Source organism: Vombatus ursinus, unplaced genomic scaffold (assembly GCF_900497805.2).
Source record: "Vombatus ursinus unplaced genomic scaffold, bare-nosed wombat genome assembly UNPS02007284.1, whole genome shotgun sequence".
In the NCBI taxonomy this organism is placed as follows: domain Eukaryota; kingdom Metazoa; phylum Chordata; class Mammalia; order Diprotodontia; family Vombatidae; genus Vombatus; species Vombatus ursinus.
In genome coordinates this window covers 20,773,029-20,795,409 of record NW_020947062.1, presented here as the reverse complement: position 1 = coordinate 20,795,409, position 22,381 = coordinate 20,773,029, and the positions used below count along the sequence as shown (strand labels likewise).

Here is a 22,381-nt window from a genome sequence, read left to right as displayed (position 1 = left end):
TACATCTTGTGCCCATTTTGACCTTATCTTGATACACTGTGTAAGATGTTGGTCTATGCCTAGTTTCTGCCATACTCTTCTCCAGTTTTCCCAGCAGTTTTGTCACATAGTGAGTTCTTATCCCAGAAGCTGGAGCCTTTGGGTTTATCAAACAGTAGATACTATGGTCATTGACTACTGCATCTTGTGTACCTAACCTATTCCATTGATCCACCACTCTATTTCTTAGCCAGCACCAAATAGTTTTGATGATTGCTGCTTTCTAATACAGTAGATCTAGTATGACTAGTCCACCTTCCTTTGCATTTTTTTTCCATTAATTCCCTTGATCTGGATCTTGTGTTCTTCCTGATAAATTTTGTTATTATTTTTTCTAGATCTATAAAATATTTTTGGTAGTTTGGTATGGCACTGAATAAGTAAATTAATTTAGGTAGAATTGTTATTTTTATTATATTAGCTCAGTCTACCCATGAGCAACTGATATTCTTCCAGTTACTTAGATCTGACTTTATTTGTGTGAAAAGTGTTTTATAATTGTGTTCATATAATTCCTGGTTTTGTCTTGGCAGGTAGACTCCCAAATATTTTATATTGTCTACAATTCTTTTAAATGGAATTTCTCTTTCTATTTCTTGCTTTTGGGCTTTGTTAGTAATATATAGAAATGCTGATGATTTGTGTGGGTTTATTTTATATACTGCAACTTTGCTGAAGTTGTTAATTATTTCAAGTAGTTTTTTAGTTGATTCTCTAGGATTCTCTAAGTATACCATCATATCATCTGCAAAGAGTGATAACCTTGTTTCTTCTTTGCCCATTCTAATTCCTTCAATTTCTTTTTCTTATTGCTAAAGCTAACATTTCTAGTACAATATTGAATAACAGTGGTGATAATGGATAATGGATAATCATTTTTTCACCCCTGATCTTACTGGGAAAGCTTCTAGCTTATCCCCATTACAAATAATGCTTGCTAATGGTTTTAGATATATGCTACTTATTTTAGTGAAAATTTCATTCATTCCTATGCCATCTAGTGTTTTTAATGGCAGTGTGTACTGTATTTTGTCAAAAGCTGTTTCTGCATCTATTGAGATAATCATGTGATTTCTATTAGTTTTATTATTGATATGGTTAATTATGCTGATGGTTTTCCTAATATTGAACCAGCCCTGCATTACTGGTATAAATCTCACCTGGTATATTATCCTAGTCATAAACTGCTGTAATCTCTTTGCTAATATTTTATTATTGCATCAATATTTATTAATGAAACTGGTCTATAATTTTCTTGTTTTGGCTCTTCCTGGTTTAGGTATCAGTACCATATTTGTATCATAAAAAGACTTTGGTAGGACTCCTTCACCTGTTTTCCAAATAGTTTATATAGTATTGGAATTAATTATTCTTTAAATGTTTGGTAGTCAGGGCTCTGTATATCATAGATTTCAGTTATCTTCAGGATAAATTTTTTTCGCAAGTACTTATTCTGGGCATGACAATATGAGATGACTGACATTGCAGAACTTACAATGAGCTCAGTCCAGAATTGAATAGATGGAGAAGAGCAAACTTGATTGCCTTTGGAAAATTGCACTGTACTTTTTCTTTATTTTAAAAATTTAAAAAAATTTGAAACTTAAACACCAAAAAACCCAAACACCAAAACATTTCCACACATACCATGTAACATAAAAGACAATTCTTTATGGAACTGTGAATCTCCATTTTATCCCGTTTCCTTTTTTTCCCAAGTATATAATAAATTATACTCATTTCTTTCAAACCTTTCCTACTTGAACTCAAAGGTTCTCCATCATATTCATCAAATTGGTGAAAGTGACACAAATAGAAAATGACAAATGTAGGGGGGTTCAGGAAAACAGGCACATTAATGCCCTGTTGGTGGAGCCGTGAATTGGTCTAGCCATTCTGAAAAGCAATTTGGAAACAATATACCCCCAAATTAGCATACCCTTTGATTCAGTGATACTATTACTTGGCCTATACCCCAAAGAGTTAAAAAAAATAAGAAAAGGCCCCATAGATAGAAAAATAGAGCAGTACTTTTTGTAGTAGCAAAGAACTGGAAACAAAGTGCCCATAAATAGGGAATGGCAGAAGAAATTATTCTATGTTAATGTAGTGGAATACTATTGCATTATAAGGAATGAAGAAAAGGACAGTTTCAGAGAAACCTGAGAAGACTTGTATGAACTGATGCATAGTGAATTGAGTAGAACCACCAGAACAATTTATATTACATCAATGACATCATAAAAATAAACAGCTCTGAAGGATTGAAGAACCCCGATCACCATGTTATCAGTCATGATAAATGATTCCAGAGGGCTAATGAAGAATTGTACTATTTACCTTCTGATAGAGAAGTTATGGAATCAGGGTATAGAATGAGACACATTTTTGGACATGGCAAATGGGAGAATTTGTTTTGTCAAAGTATGAGAATGATTTCTTAAAGTGGGTCTCCCCTTATTACAAAGGCTCTTTGAAAACACAGATTTCAAGGACAGCCTTTAAGAAATATTTATTTTTAACGTTAATTTTTAAAAGAAATTTGAGTTCCAAATTCTTTTCCTTCCTCCAACTATTCCCTCACTCATTGAGAAGGCAAGCAATATGATATCAATTTTGATATGAAATCATGCAGTAGATATTTCCATATTAGCCATGTTGCAAAAAAAGAAAAATAAAGTAAGTGAAGAAATTATACTTCAATTTGCACTTGATTCATCATTTCTCTCTCTGGAGATGGATAGTTTTTTTCATTATGAGTCTTTTAAATTGTCTTGGATCATTGTATTGATCAGAGTAGTTAAGTCTTTCATGGTTGATCATCATTACAATATTGCTGTTACTCCTGGTTCTGCTCACTTCACTTTGTATCAGGTGTTCCCAGGTTTTTTTGAAAACATCTCATGGACAATCCTACTAGTATACTATAATCAATTTGATGGCAGAGGCTGTGTCATTTTTCATTTTTGTATGCCTAGGGCCTAGCTCAGTGACTTACATATAGTAGGCACTTAATAAATGGTTTTTGACTTAAATTCAATTTGTTAAATAGGAAATATAAATAATAGAGAAACTATGACTTAAAGGATCATAGATTTAGAGCTAGAAGGTGATTTTGAACTCACCTATTCCAACTTCTTCATTTTATGGATTGGAAAACTAGGTCTAAGGGAGTTAAATGACTTGTCCAAGGTCATGCAGGGAATAGCTAAGAGGTCTGCCATTTGAACCCAGAACTTCTAACTCTAGAAGTAATACTCTTTGCACTGCAGCATGCTGCTTGGATCAGCAGAGGCCAAGCAGCAAATCAGTCAACAACTGCAAACACACAAATTTTTAGTCCTGTTCTCAGATGTCTATTCTTGATAGTTTTCTCTCTTATATAATAGACTTCCAATGTTGTTTTGTACATTAACTTTGATCTAGAACAAAGTATAATTCTTGCCTTTTTTTTTCTTCTAGAAATACAGATAGGGACTCAGATTATTACAATCTAGCTACTGCTCATATTCTTATAATCTAGACAATAGCTCACTAATGTTCATACTCCTTAAGAATCTGGCCAATATGATGGATGTTCTAATAAACCTTGTCTTTGGCTGAAAAAAAAAAAAGAAAAAAATAAGGATTGATTTATTCAAGTTCTCCTTGGACTTTGTTTTGGTTTAATCAATATCTCTGGGTGTTTAGAGGGCACTGATGGGGGCAGATGAGACATTTAAAAATAAATAACCAGATTAGTGGATACTAGTTGAACCAGTATAATATAATTACTAATAAAATATATATTATGTGTGATGTAGTATTATATAACATATTATATAATATACAAGCTACTATTAAAGTAGAAGATGATCTACTTTAAAAATCTTCTATTCAATCCCTCTTTTGTTCTCCAGAAGACCAAGTTCAGTCTTTCGAATATTCTGAAGAGTTTATTATAAAATATAGGTGAGAAAAAAAGTATTTGTTTTGGATCAAAATTTTAGGACAAGTGGTAATAGGAATTTGAGAAGCATTACAATTTCTTAAGGTGAGTTTATGAAAATTTTATTTATATTTATTTATATATTTAGCATACATTAAGTTTTAGTCCCCGCTTTACTTCTCTGATCCTCAGTTTTTTCATCTATATCTTTCTTTCATATATAAAATGAAAGGGTTGGACAAAATGACATCTAAGGTTCCTTTTAACATTCTGACATTTATAATATTAAATTTTTAGTACATAGTGAGAATTATGCATCTTATATCAAGTGCACAGCAGCAACTTGGGATAGTAGATAGATATCTGACCTTGGAGTCAGAAGGACTTGGGTTCAAGACTTATGTCACATAACATCTTAGTGCCCCAGGTAACTCTCTTAAGAATATATGGTGCAGAAGAATTGCTCATTTGCATTTATGGAGAGAATTTCCACACTGAGAGAAGCCTACACCAATGAAATTTCAGGCTTAGACAAGAAAAAAATCAGATTAATGTTACCTCTGCCTTTCAGAAGTATTACTATACAAGATATGCTGTATAATGTTACTATAATTACTGTATCCCAAAGATTTTGCTATTTTATAGATATACTATCTATCCTAATATTAAATCATTTTAATTAACATATATTTTCCTTGCATCGTACATTTCCAGAATTCTGTAAATAAAAAATTTGCACACTTCCTTTCTGTGATAAATCTTTCTGAACAAACAGGACCTTCCTGTGTAAACACCTGGTTCTCTCTTTTGATTTGCTGCTCTTTTTCAGTGGATTTATAAGCAGTAAAAATTTGTTCAGTAAGATAACCAGCACTGTATACACAACCAAATGAAACGGTGTGTTCTTTGTAACTATACACTGGAGACAGAGATTAGCATTTATAGCAAAATTTGCTGATGGACAAAAGCAAATGAGTGACACTGAGGCTCTTTTTGCCTGTTTCTTTTTCATATCTGCTGAATGATGGCTGTGACTGTTGAATTGATATGACAAATTTTAATAAGACCTTCATGAATAGGACTAATTTTGATTTCCCTTCTCAGTCAGAGGGAAATTTACAGTCTTTTAGTAACGATAATCTGGGATATTTGAGATGAGTATGTGGAAATCTTCCTTATCCACATATCTGCACACATTTACTTCAGAAGATTAGCATTTGGTTACGTCATTGGCTAAAAGGCTGGGATGGGACATTCTGCTGTTCACATAATACCTTCCAGAATAAGAAGGATTTCAGGACTGTGTTTTTCTTTGAAGTGGGTGGAGGAAGGGAGGAGGAAAGGAGAAAAAGAGGGAGTAAGAGAAGAAATGAACAGAACTGCAACTACCATGGGTGACTATGATATTGCCCCAAGGCTATGAAATTCAGAGAATGCAGACAGCACTTGGACTCTTTCTTCAGGCAGAAATAAATGAATGAGTGTAGAGCATCTAGTCAGTATAGTTGTATAGTTAAAAAAAATTAAAACAGGAATTTGCCAAAAAGGCACTTCCCCTCCCCTATCTGTATAGCCATATTTCAGATGAACTCCTCCCTTGACCAGTCTTTTCACTGCTTCCCTGGCAGTTTGCTCAGTAACAGCCTCAAGATGTTTCCTCCATAGGGGACATAGTACTACTGCTTTTCACTGTCTCTTCTGCATCAGAATTAGGCTAGAGCCTCTGCTCCTTTTTGACCTTGTGTCCATAGATAGTCTGCAAGGTTTCTCTTCCTCTCTACCTATCTTTTTTTTTTTTTTTTTTAAGGCAATTAGGGTTAAGTGACTTGCTCAGAGTCACACAGCTAGTAAGTGTTTGGTCTGAGGCCGCATTTGAACTCAGGTCGTCCTGACTTCAGGGCCGGTGCTCTATCCACTTCGCCACCTAGCTGCCCCAACCTTTACCCATCTTAATTCATTAACTTGATCAAGGGGACAGAATTGCTAGTTATAATCCTGGCACGGCCAGTTATTTTGGTTGTAGCTTACAGACTCTCCCTGCTTTTGTTAGGGTTTACTAGCTGATTTATACTGTCCTTATTGTGATTGAATCAGGGGGCAACTGTTCTCAAAAAAGTGGCAGGGAAGGGGGAAACAATATGAAGTGAGGGAAAGGGGAAGCAAGAAAAAGGAGAAACCATTCCATGTCTAGGGCAGAGTGATAAGGCAATGAAGGCAATATTTTGTTGAGAGCCAAGGAGATTTATGGTCAGAGAACATTAAAACTGGAAAGGGCTTTCGAGATCATTTAATAAAAATTCCTCATATTATTGAAACATTTTTTAACTTTTTGTTATTCTGAACTTGATAAATACCAACAAACAAACATTTTTATATAAAAAAAAACAGAAAAAGAGGCTTGTATATGAAACCATGGATCTCATAAGATGGTTTAAAAAAAAAGTATATACTCAATTCAACATGGTAGCTCTAATTCTGAACTGCCTTTTCATGTCTTCTATTTTTTTTTAAAAATGCTTCATTGAAACTCCTTTCTTTCTTCCTTTAATTGGCACCACTGTCACTAGCTCCCTTTGTCTTCTCAATCCCTGCCTCCCCCTCCCCCCTAATTCTCCCTGGTAACAATTCAACATCTTCAAAAAACCAAATCCACACATAGGCCAAGTCTGAAAATGTATGCTTTATTCTGTACCTCTTTTCTATCACCCCTCTGTCATGGGAAACATTTATTATTTATTATAGATTCTCTGAATCATGGCTGGTCCTTTCATAGAACAGAGTTTTTCTCAGGTTTTTTTCTTTTACAATGTTATAGTCACTACATAAATCATTCTCCTGGTTCTACTCACCTCAGTCTGCATCAGTTCATACAAATCTTCCCATATTTCTCTGAATCTGTTTCTTTTGTCATTTCATATGGTGCAATATTTTATTATAGTCATATACCATAATTTATGTTCATCTATTCCTCAATTGATAGGCATCCCCTTAGATTTCAATTCTTTGCTCTAACAAAAAGTGTTGCTATGGATATTTTTGTACATATATTGTACATACATTCCTTTCCCTCTTTCTTTTATCCTTTCGGGTTATATGCCTAATACTGATATTGCTAGGTCAAAAGATATTCAGTTTCCAATTTGCTTTCCTGAATGGCTGTATCAGTTCACAGTTCCAACAAGAGTATAGTAGGGTGACTGTCCTCTCACAACCCCTCCAATGACTGTTATTTCCCTTTTTGTCATCTTTGCCAGTCTGATAGGAGCAAATTGGAACTTCAGAGTTGTTTTAATTTCCATTTCTCATATTATTGGTGATTTGGAGCAGTGGTGTCAAACTCAAACAGAAATGGGGGCAACTAAAGATACTGGTGGGCTGCATTTTGACTTAGAAAACCACATATGAACATTATGTTCTATTGTATTTTTTATTAACTATTTCTCAATTACATTATAGTCCCTGAACATTTTTCGCATGGTTGCTGATAGCTTTAATTTCTTCTTTTGACAATGCCTGATCATATCTTTTGATATGGTTCTTGTTTAAATATATTTCAATCAGTTCCCTATATATTTTGGATGTCAGGCATTTCTTTATCAGAGTAACTTGCTTCAAAGACTTTTTTTCCCAGTTAAGTGTTTCCTTTCTAATTTAACTGCATTGATTTTATATGTAAAAATTTTTATGCAATCAAAATTATCCATTTTAATTCCTGTGATCCTCCCTATCCCTTGTTTGGACAAAAACTCTTATATACATAATTTTCCATTTCCATTGCCACCACCCCAGTATAGTCCCTTATCACCTTATACCTAGATTACTTCAATAGTTTCCTAAATGACCTCCCTTCCATTAGATTTTCCCCCTTCCATACCTTACATAGATGCCAGGTTAATTTTCCTCACACACAGACTTACCTGTGTTATACTTCCAATCAGTGCGTATTTTATAATGAACTGTGGATTTGGGGTTAGAGGACCTTGGTTTCAGTTTAGGCTCTTCTACTTACTACCTACTTACTACTTACTTAGCAAAGTCACCTCACCTCTTCTCTCTAGGTTTTCATAAAACTTCTTTTTCCTGGTTCTCCTATTATCTGTCTGACTGTTTCTTCTCGGTCTCCTTTGCTTGGTCTTCATCCAAGTCATGCCCATTCACTATGGGGGTCCCCCATGGCTCTGTCTTGGGTCTTCTTCTTACCTTCCTTTATACAATTTTGTTTGGTCATCTTATCAGTACCCATGGATTTTATTATCCTCTCTATGCAGAATGGCTTTTTATCCAGCCCTAACCTTTCTCCATATCTGCAGTCTCACATCTCCAACTGCCTATTAGCCATCTCAATCTTAAACTCAACATAACCTAAACTAAACTTATTAACTTTGCCCCCTAAGCTTTTCCTCTTCTGAACTTCTCTCTTCCTGTTGAGGGTACCGTCATCTACCCTGTCTCCCAACCTGGGTATTATCCTTGACTGCTCATTCTTTCTCACCCCTCATATCCAATCTGTTGCCAAGTTCTGTTGTTTCTGCCTTTGCAACCTCTCTCATATAAGTCCTCTTCTCTTCTCTGATATTGCCACCATTGTGGTTCAGGCCCTCATCATTTCACATCTGGACTACTATAGCTTGCTGGTTAGTTTTCCTATCTCAGGTTTCTCTCCACTTTCATTTTCCATTCAGCTGTCAAAGTGTTCTTCCTAAAGCACAGGTCTGAACATGTCATCCCCCTGTTCAGTCAACTCCACTGGCCTCCAGTATCATGTATAAAAACCTCTGTTTGGCTCTTAAAGTCCTCATAACCTGGCCCCTTTCCAGTCTTTTTACATCTTACTCTCCTTTATGAAATCTAATTCAAAAAATTTTTTTTGTTAACTATATTTCAATGTAATAGGTTTACTTTGTAATTCTATTTTATTTTATGTATTTAAAAACATCATTCTGAGGAGGTTCATAGATTTCCCCAGGCAGTCTAAGGGGTTCATGACACAAAAAAAGTTTAGAATCCCTGCTTTCTCTTAAGCATGAAATGTTAATAATAGGTTCAGGGCACTGTTCTGGCACAAATACATGAAAGTTATAACTAACATTTTGTAGTGTTTGACAGTAATAGCTCAGCTATATAGTATACAGTCCATTATAGTTTACAAAGCACTTTCCTGCTTTCCCTAGTCCTGAGATGGGTATTCTAAGTATTGTTATGCCTCATTTATGAAGGAAACTGGGGCCCAAGACTTGGTCAGGGTGATACAGCTGTTAAATATCAGAGCCAGGACTCTAAGCCAGGTCTCTTGATTCCAAGTAACTGCCTTATTTTCTCCAATCTTAAGTTAATTTGTGCAAAATGTTCTTGTCATTAATGTAGTTAAACTGTTTTCAGTGAGAGGCAGTGTGGTACATTGGAGAGAGCCCCGGATTCTCCCGGATCTCCCAGTTTCCTCATCTGAAAATGAGGAGGATGGGTTAGATAATATCTAAAGTCTCTAGAGTTTCCAAAAGGGCATCTCAAAGGTACTCCTCCTCTTCCTTCTCCTCCACTAGTACTACTACAATCACTACTACCACTGCTGTTACTACTACTACTACTACCATTACCACTACCACCACCACCATTCACAGCTAACATTTCTATAGCAGAATGCGCTTTGCAAATTTTATCACATTTTATCCTCACTACAACCCTGTATGGGAACATGGTATTATTCCCATTTTACAGATGGAGAAGAAACCGAGGTGAAACGATTTACCCACAGAGCTAGTATCTGAAGGGGTCTTTGAAATCGGGACTTCAGGTCTGGCCTTCCAGGTGAGTCCCCCAAGGCAGGAGGGTCGTGGGAGGGGGTGGGACGCAGCCGGGGTTGGGACAGGGCCCGGCTCTCGTACTGCCTCGGGATTGGCGGGGCAACCGAGGAGGCGGAACGGATGTTGCAGCGGGTCTGAGCGCCCGTCCGGCGGAAGGCAGCGGTTGCAACGCCGGCGAGCCGGAAGGCGCTTGACAGATCGGAGGGAGCAGGGGTCGGCCATCGCGCTGTGCTTGTTGGAGGCTCTCGGAGGCCGAGGCCGGTAATCGTGTTCTCCGCCGTCAGGTGAGGGACCGGGCCCTGCCCGTCTGCAGGGCCGTGCGTCCGTCAGCTCCTGTCCTCGGGACTCCTGGGCGGGAGCGGGGGCCGAGGCGAGGTCTAGCCCGGCCCGAGCGGGGTAGGACGTGCCTCGGACCCCGAGCCGCCCCGGGCTCGGGCCCTGGTCCCCGGTCCCCTTGTCAGACCGGCGTCTGTGCGTACGTTGGGGCCAGGCGCGCTTCTCCGAGCCCGGACAGTGCGGACTCGGCGGCCGCTGCTTTGTACCAGCCCGGGGCGCGGCGGTGACCCGCGGGTTTAGGGAGTTGACAGCCCCTGTCACGGGAGGGAATAGTCGTGATAATGGCAAGTCATGCCACTCTCTGGCTGCGGTTTCCTTGTCTGTAAAGCGGGGTTAAGGGGATCATCCCCGCTCCGTGTCTCTCGCAGGGCTTTGGTGGGGGAGAGCTTCCTAAGCGTTTCAGGGCTACAGACGTGGTATTAATAAGCGGACATCTGACGCTGGTAGAGGGTGACAGAACGCGTCTTATTTCATTTTATCCTTAGTAACACGGAAGTTGCTTTCTCTGATTACATTTATTGTTAGTTGCGGAGCACGGATTTCATATCAGAGAATTTATAGAACAAGAAAGGAACTTAGAGATTGTGTAACGTTTTTATTTTACAGGAAATTAAGGCGCAGAAAGATTAAATAATTTGAATAAGCTCACACAGGTGGTGATAGATCTGGATTCCAAATCCACAATTTTCTACTATGCCACACATTTTAGCCCAGTCTCTTGCTGTTGGATTTTTTTTTTAGGTACTTGTGAGGGTTGGGGGGGGGGAGCCGGTCAGGGATCAGGTTTGCAGACCTAGTGCAAAAGTTTTTGTGACCTTACTTGACACATTTAGTTGGAAGGAAACAGAATTTTATAAAGTGCTGTAAAGGTTTTAAAGCACCAGAGTTTCTCAGACTGAGCAGTTGGGAAACTTGTTTTGAAACGTATTGTGTACTGAAACCATGACATTATTTTCAGAAATGAACCTAGTCTGGAATTTCGGATGTTTTCCAGATGAAGGTAGAAAAATTAGTTAAGAAATGAGACCTGAAATTCTTTTGGATGGTTCCATAATAAGGATTTTATTTCCAACATTTTCCCCACCTGAGGAGAGGCATATTCATTTGGAAAAAAGTCATTTTGTATCAGTGAAGAGTAATAAATCTCATTGAAAAATTTATAGAGGATGAAGTTATTTGAAATTAAGACTCAGTGTCTCTTTGTATATTCCAGCTCTGTCTGGTAAATCAGTTTTTCCATAAAATTAAAGTTAGTTCATTTTGTTTTGTATACTTACTTTTTTTTATATGATTCTTTGATTTTTGCAGTAGCACAGAATTTTTTAGTGGGAACCTCAAGACAGCTGCCTCCAACCCCCAAAAATCTCTATTTTAACAAACCCAACAAATTTTCCTCAGTTTGCAGTTAATAATAACTTAATTTTAATGAAAAGGACCAATTTTTTCAATTTGGAAAATAGTATAAAGCTGAGGCAAATAATGCTTTCTAGAGTTTTATTGTTTAAAAAGATTACTTTAGTGTTTCTGGAGTTTTATGTTGTAATAGAAATTTAGGTATGAAATATGACTCCAGAATTCCGCTTTTGGAAATTCACTTTGTTATCATTTGAAGTAGTGGTATTGTTTTGAATCTTAAGAATCAGTATTTCATCTTATGATTCACTGTTTCTCTTCACCTACGTACTTGCCTAAAATTTCTTTTAAAGTTTTCTCTGTGTAGGAAAAAAATCCCTCAAAAGTTTTAGATCATTATTAGAGATACTTTTTCTTGTTTCATATTTTTCTAATACATTTCTAGTTGAAAAGTTTTCTGACTTAACTTCTTTGTGTAACTTTTTTTTTTCCCACTCAGCGTGAATAAGTACTCATTAACAATAGTAATGATGATAACTGACATTTATGTAAGGCTTTAAAGTTTTCTAAGAGTGTGTATGGTATCTCATTTGAGATGGACACCAACACTATGAGGTTAGTACTTTATGTATTTATAGATAAGGAAACTGAGATAGAAAGTTCAAATGACTTAGTCACACAGCTAGTAAGTATAAGAGTCATACATGAACTTTTCTTATTCCCAAGTCCAGCATTCAATTTGCTGTACCACAATACTGCTTTGTAGAGATGAACAATTTATTTTTCTTAGTACTTATTTCTATAAGCTGCTGTTTGCATTTATGGTTTGTTCTTTTCCTATGTACCTATTTTGTTAAAAATTATTTAACAAACATTTATTGAGCACTTTGTGTACTAGCTGTCTGTGGGTATGGATACAAAGTTTAGCTAAAACACAGTCTCTCCTGGATTTTGCAGACTAATTGGGGGGTATCCAGTGTTACATGAAAAGGAAATCAGTTAGTGTTAATTACTTTGATTTTTTTTTGTTTGATTATAGTATTAAACTCCCTTCTTTAGGAAAAGCTAGCCTTAATAGCTAAGCCAGACTAACATAGTCTCATAAATCTAGGTTACCTATAGATTTACTGAATAGATTGATAAGACTTTATCATTTAGTAGTAGATAATTTAGAGTAAGACATGTATTTTTGTAGGAATAAGATAACCATAGCTCCCCTTTCTAGCAGCTGGAGAAAGTGGGAGTTAGCCAAAGGTTAAATTCATCTTTCCCATCTTTGTGGATGAGGTTCTGTTTTTCTTGAGCTAGAGTCCAAGTTGAGTAATGGAATCTTCTAAGGTTGTCAACTGAAGAAGGGAGGCTGACTACTACCTACTGATCACAAGTTCCTCTTTCTCAGTAAGCTTTCTGGTTACAAAAGACATCACCTGTAGAGCAAGGACTTCTGGGGTAATCTCACTTTGACAGCTGAATGTTACTGTTGGGTTAAGAAAGCCTCGAAGAAGTGCACTAGTCAGATAATTGTCTTGTCCAATTGAATTATGTTCAAAACAATATAACGCAGTATTTTTTATTCCTCTTTTCTGTTATAAAAATTAGCTTTGAAAATCAATCCTTGTCTCTGCCATCTGAGGAATCACATAACTTGGTTTGATATGCGAATACTAGCTTTGCAAATTAAATCATAAATGCTTGGTAACTTTGTGCCTCAGTTTCTTTTTGTTTCAGATAATTTTAATACATAGCTTCATTAGAGTTAGAATTACAAAACTAAGTACTCGGAGTACTAATAGATGAGTACCACAAAGAAAAAGTCCTTTACATATTGTTTCTATAGGTAAGTACTTTATATAATAGTATAAAAAGTACTTTACGTATTGCAGTTTTTATATTGTTAGATTCTTCCATTCTTATATATGAGAAATAATCTTAATGTAATTTCTTTAAAACTTTAAATTACAGAATAAGTACTGACCTACTTTAGTAGAAGTTGTTTGTTAATGAGAGTTTCCTCTGCTGATGAAATGACAGGTCTAGTCCTAAAAAGAATCTTAATATAAATATGCTACAGGAAGAATATTGTTGGGGTTTGATATCAACACAGACTAGGTAAGCTGAGGCAGTTTAGTTGCATTCAATCACAATTTCTCTTTAGGTTTGAACACAGTTGCTTCTAGTAATTTTGGGGGGCTTTTTATTTACTTTAGTAATTATATTAATCAGATTGAACTAAATTTTGGAGAAATATTATAAGGTAGCAATGTCTCAAGCCGTTTAAAATCATAACAGTTTGGACACAGTAATCAGATCTGTCATTGTTGAACTCTTTAGAAAGTTGGCCTACTTTATACCTTTGCTGTTTTTGGATTGTAGCCTTTTATCATAATGCTTATTCTGTCATGCTTAAAGAAGCTGTTTAAAAGAAATTTATTTTGTCTGATCATGTCTTTTTGAGTTCAGTTGCAAACAATGTTATTCAACTATAGTAAAATACTTTTTCCTTTGAAAAGTTCTAGAAAAATATTCATTCTTTTGAAATTTGTAGTATGTCACTGACGTGTAAATAGGCATCTCATTAATGAACTAACTAATAATACATGTTATACATGCAATTAAGTCGAAACACCTAAGTGATTTTTGCAGGTTAATTCTTGAATGTGGAATAAAGCGATCAAACTAATTAGCTGTTGCTTTAATTCTAATGATATAAAGTTGGTTTTAATCACCTTTACAAGTTGTAATTGGAAAGTAATCTAGATTTTTATGATTGCCTCAGAAGTTATAGCAGTACCAGATTGTTTCATAATCTTATAATGAAATGTTTCTAGAAATTGTCATGCAAAATATTGATTATAACTTTAGTCAGAAGGACAGTTATTCTTACATCTGTGTTTCGACACAGAAAATGCTAACTGACATACACACTATCCCCAAACTCTTAATTTAGTTTCAAGCTTTAATAGCTTAAAACTTCACCAATATTTTTGAAACACCCTGTACATCATAGTTTCAAAGTTTCAAAGCCTGGCTATCTAGGATCTTCTTTATGATATATCTGACAGATAGTCATCCAGCCTTTACTCAAACACCTTGAGTAAGGGGGAACAGACTGCTTCTACAGGCAGCCCATTTTTCTTTTGGATAGTTTTGTTAAAATTTTTGCCTTAGGTTAAACCTAAAGCTTCCTCTTTGCAACTTATACTCATTTCTACTAGTTTTACTATTTGAGACTAAGCTAAACAAATTTAATCCCTTCTATATGACAACTCTTCAAATACCAAAAATTCCCTATAATTCTAATCTCTGTACTTAAAATCTTTAATTACTTAAAACAATCATCACGGGGCAGCTAGGTGGTACAGTGGATAGAGCATTGGCCATGAAGTCAGGAGGACCTAAGTTCAAATCCGGCCTCAAACATATAACATTCACTAGCTGTGTGACTCTGGGCAAGTCACTTAACCCTAATTGCCTCACCAAAAAAAAAAAAAAAAACCACACACACACCAAAAAAACAAACAAAAATAATGAAAACCAATCATCATTTAGCCCTTTACTTATTCTCATTAGCTGCTTTTGACACATACTAGCCCAGGAGTTCTAAACCATACCCCTTCTAGAATAATATATTTTTTAATTGCACAAAATAAGGATGTCAAAAGAAATTATATTGAAATAGTTATCAAAATATTAAAAAAAAGTTCATGAACTCCAGACTAAGAATTCTTACCTAGCCTATCAGAGCACTTCTATGGCATCCAGAACTAAACACATTACTCCAGTAGAGAACAGTGGATTGTTACCTCCTTATTCCTAGACATTCTACCTTAGCTATCTTGGCTGTCATATCACAGTGTTGATTTATGTTAGGTTTATAGTGCACTAAAACTCCCATATGTTTTTCACAGAATCTTATTTTTAGCCATTCTTCCCCATCTTATATTGGTGAAGCTAATTTTTTTAACTGAAGTGTAGTACTTTACATTTATGACTATTAAACTTCATCCTAATAGATTTGGTCAAATGTTTTAGCTCATCAAAAATCTTCTTGAAATTTGACTTATTCAGATTGTTGGTGGTCTCTCTTAGCTTTGAATTATCTGAATATTTGATAAGCATGCCATTATGCATTTATCCATATCATTGTTAAAAACATATCTGTCTAGTTCATGTCTCTCCACTTCATCACAAGAATAATATGAAACACTTTATTAAATGCTTGACTAAAGTCTTGCAAAGTTGTGTCTGTAGCATTCCTTTCTTCTGCCAATTTAGTAATCCTATACAGGAAGAAAATAAGGTTAGTTTGGCATGACCTATTCTTGCTGAAGCCACGCTGGTTCTTTGTGATTACTGCTTTCTTTTCTAGAAATTCATTAACCACGTCTTTCATAATATGTTCTAGAATTTTGCCAGAAATCAAAGTCAAAATCACTGGCCTGAGTTTGCAGACCCTATTCTCTTCCCTTTTTTAAAAATTGAGACATTTATCTACTCTAGTCCATGTCATTTCTGTTCTCTACAATCTTTTAAAAGAAAATTTTATTGCTGTCTTTTTTTAATATCACCTGTATTTCCCAAATTGTACTCCTTCCTCCCCCCAGACAGCAGTAACAGTAAAAGAAAGAAGGGGAAATAGTTAAGTGAAACTAACCCATATATCGACCAAGTCCAGTATTATGTGTAATTTTTCACACTCTGCAAAGAAGGAGTTGAGGTTCATTTTCATTTCTCTTATTTGGTGCTGAGCTTGATTCTTATAATTTCTTAGCACTCAGATTCCAGTGTTTTTGTTCCGTTGTAGTCTTAGTTATATTGTAGTCGTTTTATATCTATATACATCTATATATATGTCTATATATATATATAGTATATGTGTGTGTGTATGTATATTATATATGTATACATATATATACACACATATATATATTTCTGTTTCTGATTTGCTTCTCTTTGTATCAGGTCATATGTCTTCCTGTGCTTCTCTGTATTTATAATTTCTTACAGCATTGTAATATTCATGTAACATTCTTCATGTTTAGCCATTCCTCAATCTATGAGCACTTATTTCTGGTTCTTTGATACTTCAAAAAATATTTCTCTTAATATTTTGGTATAGGATATTTCTTTTTATCATCGATGTAATTAAATCTTTTAAAAAATAATCAACAATGGCCCAGTAATCACATCTAACATTTCTTTCAGGACCCTATGATGTAGCTCCAAATTATAGAATTTTAGATATTTTATGGTATTTAAATATCTCAGCTTATGAGAATATTTTTGGTTCATTTCCTAAAGGGAAATAATTCCATTTCTAGTTGAAATAATTATGCTTTCAGTCCTTCATTTTTCATTTAAACCTTTACTTAGAAGTTTGAAGTTATTACAGTTAAATTTAAAAAGTTGAAACTTGACAATAGTTAAAAATTATTGCTTTCATATAGCATAGCTTGTTCAGCCATTCCCCATTTGATGGGCATCCCCTCAACTTCCAATATATTGCCACCATGTAAAGATTGTTTCTCAGCTTTCTGCTTTCCTCCTAATCTTGATTGCATTGGTTTTGTTTGTGCAAAAGCTTTTTAATTTAATGTAATCAAAATTATCTATTTTACATTTTGTAATGCTCTCTATCTTTCTTGTTTGGTCATGAACCTGTAACTCATTTAACTTCTTTAAGAATTTGGATGCTATACCACTTGGTGCATATATGTTTAGTATTGATATCACTTCATTGTCTATGGTACCTTTTAGCAAGATGTAATATCCTTCTTTGTCTCTCGTAATTAGGTCTATTTTTGTTTTTGCTTTGTCTGAGATCAGAATTGTTACCCTTGCTTTTTTTTTTTTTTACTTCAGCTGAAATATAATAGATTCTGTTCCAGCCCCTTTTCTTTACCCTGTGTGTGTGTGTGTGTGTCTATCTGCTTTAAGTGTGTTTCTTGTAAACAACATATAGTAGGATTCTGGTTTTTGATCCACTCTGCTATCTACTTCCATTTTATGGGAGAGTTCATCCCATTCACATTCACAGTTATGATTACTAATTGTGTATTTCCCTCCATCCTGTTTTTCTTCCTGGTTGTCTTCTCTCTCCTTTCACCCTTTCCCTCCTTGACAATATTGTGTTTCTGTCTGCCGCCTCTTCTGGTCTGCCCTCCTTTCTGTTAGTCCTCTCCTCCCTTTACTTAATTTCCTCCCCCCCCTACTTTCCTGTTAGGGAACATAGATTTTTATACTCAATTGATTGTGTATATTATTCTGTCTTTGAGCCAATACTGATGAGACTTCAAGTGATACCCATCACCCACCCTTCCATCTTTCCTTCCACTATAATAGATTTTTCATGCCTCTTCATGTGAAATAATTTACACCATCCTACCTCTCCTATCCTTCTGCACCTAGCGTGCTCCTTTTTCTCATCCTTTATTTTTTAATGTCATTTCCTCAAATTTACCTTATACCTGTACCCTCTATCTATATGTATTTCTTCTAACTGTACTATTAGTGGTACAGTTTTTAAGAAATAACAATATCATCTTCCCATGTAGGGATGTAAACAGTTTAGCTCTACTGAATCTCGTATGTTTTCTTTTCCCTTTCCCCCTTTTTTGGCTTTTCTTGGATCTTGATATTAGAAATCAATTTTTTTGTTCAATTCTGGTCTTCTTATGAATGCTTGAAATCCTTGTATTTCATTGAATGTCCCTTGAAGTATTATGATTAATTTTGCCACGTAGGTGATTCTTGGTTGTAGTCCTAGCTCCTTTGCCTTCCAGGATATCACATTCCATGACCTATAATCCTTTAATGTTGCAGCTGTGTAATCTTGTGTAATCCTGAGTATGGCTCCTTGATATTTAAATTGTTTCTTCCTGGCTATTTGCAGTATTTTTTTCCTTGACCTGATAGTTCTAAAATTTGATTATAATGTTCTTTGGAGTTTTTGTTTTGGAATCTCTTTCCTGAGGTAATCAGATTTTTTCAACACCTATTTTGCCCTCTAGTTCCAGGATATCAGGGCAGTTTTCCTTGATAATTTCTTGAAAGATACTGTCCAGGTCTTCCTTTTGATTATGGCTTTCAGGTGGTTCAGTGATTCTGACATTGCCTCTCCTGGATCTATTTTCTAGGTCACTTGTTTTTCCAGTGAAGTATTTTGCAATTTCTTCCATTTTTTTCATTCTTTTGATTTTGATTGATTCTTGATGTCTCATAGAGACATTAGCTTCCATTTCCCAATTCTAACTTTTTTATCACCTTATTTTTTTATTTTTATTTTTTAAAATTTAGTTGTTTGTTTTTAGTTTTCAGCATTTACTTCTACAAGATTTTGAGTTCTGAATTTTCTCCCCTTTCCTCCATTTTCCCTTCCCCAAGATGGCATGCAATCTGATGTTGGCTATACATGTACAATCATATCAAACATTTCTACTTCACTCATGTTGTAAAGAAGAATTAGAACCAAAAGGAAAAACCATGAAAAAGAAGAAACAAACAAAAAGAAAGTGGAATGCTTCGATCTGCAGTCAGACTCCATAGTTCTTTCTCTGGATGTGAATAGCATTTTCCATCATGAGTCTTTTGGAATTGTCTTAGATCCTTGTATTTGCTGAGACCAATTTTAACTTTTAAGGAGTTTTTTTTTCCTCAGTTAGCTTTTGTACTTCTTTTTCAATTTGGCAGTTGTACTTTTTAGGGAGTTGTTTTCTTCAGTGGATTTTTGTATCTCCTTTTCCATTTGGCCAATTCTACTTTTTAAGCAGTTTTTTTTTCTTTTTCTAAGCTCTTTACTATTTTTTCATAATTCTATTGCATCACTCTCATTTCTTTTCCCAATTTTTCTTCTACCTCTCTTATATGATTTTTAAGCTCCTTTTTGAACTCTTCCATGAGTTCTTTCTGGGTTTGAGAACACTTTCCATTTCTCTTTGAGGTTTTGCCCATAGGTGGCATTGTTGTCTTCTTCTGAGTTTGTGTCTTGATCTTCCATGTCACCATAATAATCTTTTTATGGTCAGATTGTTTTTTGTTGTTTTTCTTTGCTCATGATTTTTGACTATTTTCGTTTCTTTTAAATTTGAACTTTGCTCCTGGGGTGCAAGGGACACTATCTCAGGCTTCTTGTGTCAGGGGCTGCAGGCCCTGGCTGTTTACCCGGTGCTGCGCTGATGTTGCCCTGAGGTCCATGGGGGACCCTGCTGTCTGGTACTGTGCTGAAGGGGTGGGATGGGGGGGTGACTGGTATTGCTGGAGGCTATAGGGGTCTGGCAACTTATCTGGTGCTGGTATTTGGCATATGCTGAAGCTGGTGGAATGTTTCTGTGTTTCCCCAGGGCTACATTGAAGCACACTGGAGGCTGCTTGTTTGCCTGGGGCTATGCTGAAGCACATGGTGGTTCTCAGAGCTGGAGTCTGCCCATTCTTCTGGCTATGTTGAGACCTGAGGGGGGTCCTGGTATTGTTTTTTGCCTGCTCCACTGCACTGGGACTCAGGATCTCCCACTGGTTTGCTGAGGTGGAGCTAACTGCTGGCTTGCTGGGATGCTTCCTGTCCTGGACTGAGCTCTCCTTTTACCTAAGTGAGACAGACCTTTCTTGCTGATCTTCCAAGTTTCTCGGGCTAAAAGATTGTTTCACCCTGTCTTTTTACTGGTTCTGTTGTTTCAGGATTTGTTGGGGTGCTATTTTATGGTTTGGAGGTGAATGTGGGAGAGTTACGGGGATATACTGCTTGTTACACCATCTTGGCTTCCGGAAGTGTCTTGCCTCTTTTTTTGGGGGGAGGGGGGGCGGCAAGGCAGACAGAATTAAGTGACTTGCCCAGGGTCACACAGCTAGGAAGTGTCTAGTGTCTGAGGCCGGATTTGAACTGAGGTCCTCCTGACTTCAGGGCCAGTGCTCTTATCTGCTGCGACACCTAGCCACCCCAGTCTCTTGCCTGTTATTGAATTGTTCTCATGGATATGTGGTAGAGAGAATCTTCAGAGGTTTCAGTACCTATATGCTTTAGGGCAGCTACCCTTATTGACCCTATGTAGAAGATAAAGGACAATCAGCAGAAAGCTTTTACATATTTTTTTCCTAGACTTTTGGTATGTTTCACTTGTGTGGGGTCACTTCACTGTTGCTCTAAACCTCATCCCATTGCCACTCAAGGGTAGTTTTGTAGGATTTTTGTTTTTAAAATGTTTTTTTAAAGTTTTGGTATCATAGAATCTCAAGTGGAAGGGACCTCAGAGGTCATCTTGTTTAACCTATACCTGAACAGGACCCCTTTCTTCAAACCTCCATTGAAGGGAAGCCTGCTACTTCCCCTGGGAGCCACTTTTGGACACTTCTGATCATTAGAATGTGTTTTTTTATGACTGGCCTCAAATTTTCTGCTTTACAACTTAGACCCTATAGCTTCATGCCCTTAGGTAAAACTTAGTGAGAAAGTAGTATCACTTTAAGAATTGAATACACTTACTTTAAGAAGAAAAGTACAAAATTTAATTTTGAGTAATTATGTATTCCAGTACCAAACTTTATCCTAAAATGTCCAACCACTGTTAAGAAGTGGAAAAGAATGAAGGTTTTGAAAAGGATGTTTGCTTCTTGTAGAGGGTTGTGGGACTAGGGTCATGACCCACAGTTTAAGAAGCATTGTAAATCTAGAAGGCAGCAGAGTATAGTGGAAGAACATTAGATTTTGAGCCCAAATACCTGAGTTTAATTTAGTCTCTGCTATTTACCACCTGTGTCCACCTTGGATTCACTTAGTTTTCCTGGAACTCAGTTTCTCATTGGTAGAATAGGGGAGTAAAATGAAATGGATTGCTGAGGTGTTCCTCTTGAATTCCAAGAGGATATTTGCTCTCTTAGAATTTGAAACATTAGTAAGTGTAGGGTCTGTTTAGCAAGGGCATGAAGGTGAACAAGTTAGGGAGGTGTAAAAGATTGCCTTGCCAAAGTGAGGGCCCAGTTGAAGATGTTTGGAGGAGTTGTGATTTGCATTGGTACCAATGTTGGTGAGATCACCATCTGTTTGAGTATCAAACTAAATAACTTTGTATTATTTTCCAACTAGATAACTTAACTAATGCCACATCCTTCTTTGGCTCTGTAAATAACAATGTAAATGTAAATGATCACGTCAGATTCCATGTGCTTAAAATTACTTTCAAAAACAAAGCATCAGAGACTCATGTTGACCTTTCTCTGAGCTAATGTGAGATCATTTTCTTAAAATTTTTATTATTCATTTTCTTCCTCCTTCCTTGTGGGAACTAATACTGGTCAATTATTGTTCATGATTTGTAATTTGAACTATGTTATTTCTGATCTTGCTAATCTATAAACGAAATCCTATCCAAAAATATCTACATTCCAAGTTTTTATACCATGACATCTCAGTTCATTTCAGTTCAACAACTATCTCTTTAATAACAAGGTTCTCAAAGCTTTTCTATTTTGATGTAAGTAGAAGACTGGATAGTCTTAAGTGGAAACTTTTATTGATTGGTGTTTATTGTTGCTTAGGGATAAGATGAAGGGTCAATGAGTATGACTCAGGTGGGACTATGACCCTTTCTTTAGCTCTTATCTGTTGTTTTTCAACTAAATTCGCCATAAAATAGAGACCTTTGTACATTTGGAATCCAAGAGCAAGAGCCTTATTTTTTTCTGGGCTTTAAGCAGTATAGAAAATCAATTTAGAATTCAACTAACCAACTGCACTTAGGGCTAATAAAAGTCTGTCTTCTCAAGGAAATCAATCAGAAAAGGGAATCTTTTAGTGCTATTCTAGTAGTTTGATAGGGCTCAAACTTAATATGAACAACATATTCCTGGCACATAGTAGGTACTTAATAGATACTTGTTGATTGATTATCTCTGTACCTTTCTATTGGCTAATCTACTTTGCCTGAAATTTCTC

General features: G+C 36.0%; 1 protein-coding gene across 1 annotated transcript in view; it reads left to right on the top strand.

The window, feature by feature from the left end:
- The first annotated feature begins 9,942 nt into the window (after positions 1 to 9,942).
- The window catches only part of SAR1B (secretion associated Ras related GTPase 1B), a 28,463-nt gene continuing 16,024 nt past the window's right edge, over positions 9,943 to 22,381 (top strand). Inside the window, exon 1 of the mRNA XM_027849308.1 lies at positions 9,943 to 10,052. The gene's annotated coding sequence lies outside the window, so the exon portion shown is untranslated. The remainder of the gene's footprint in view (positions 10,053 to 22,381) is intronic.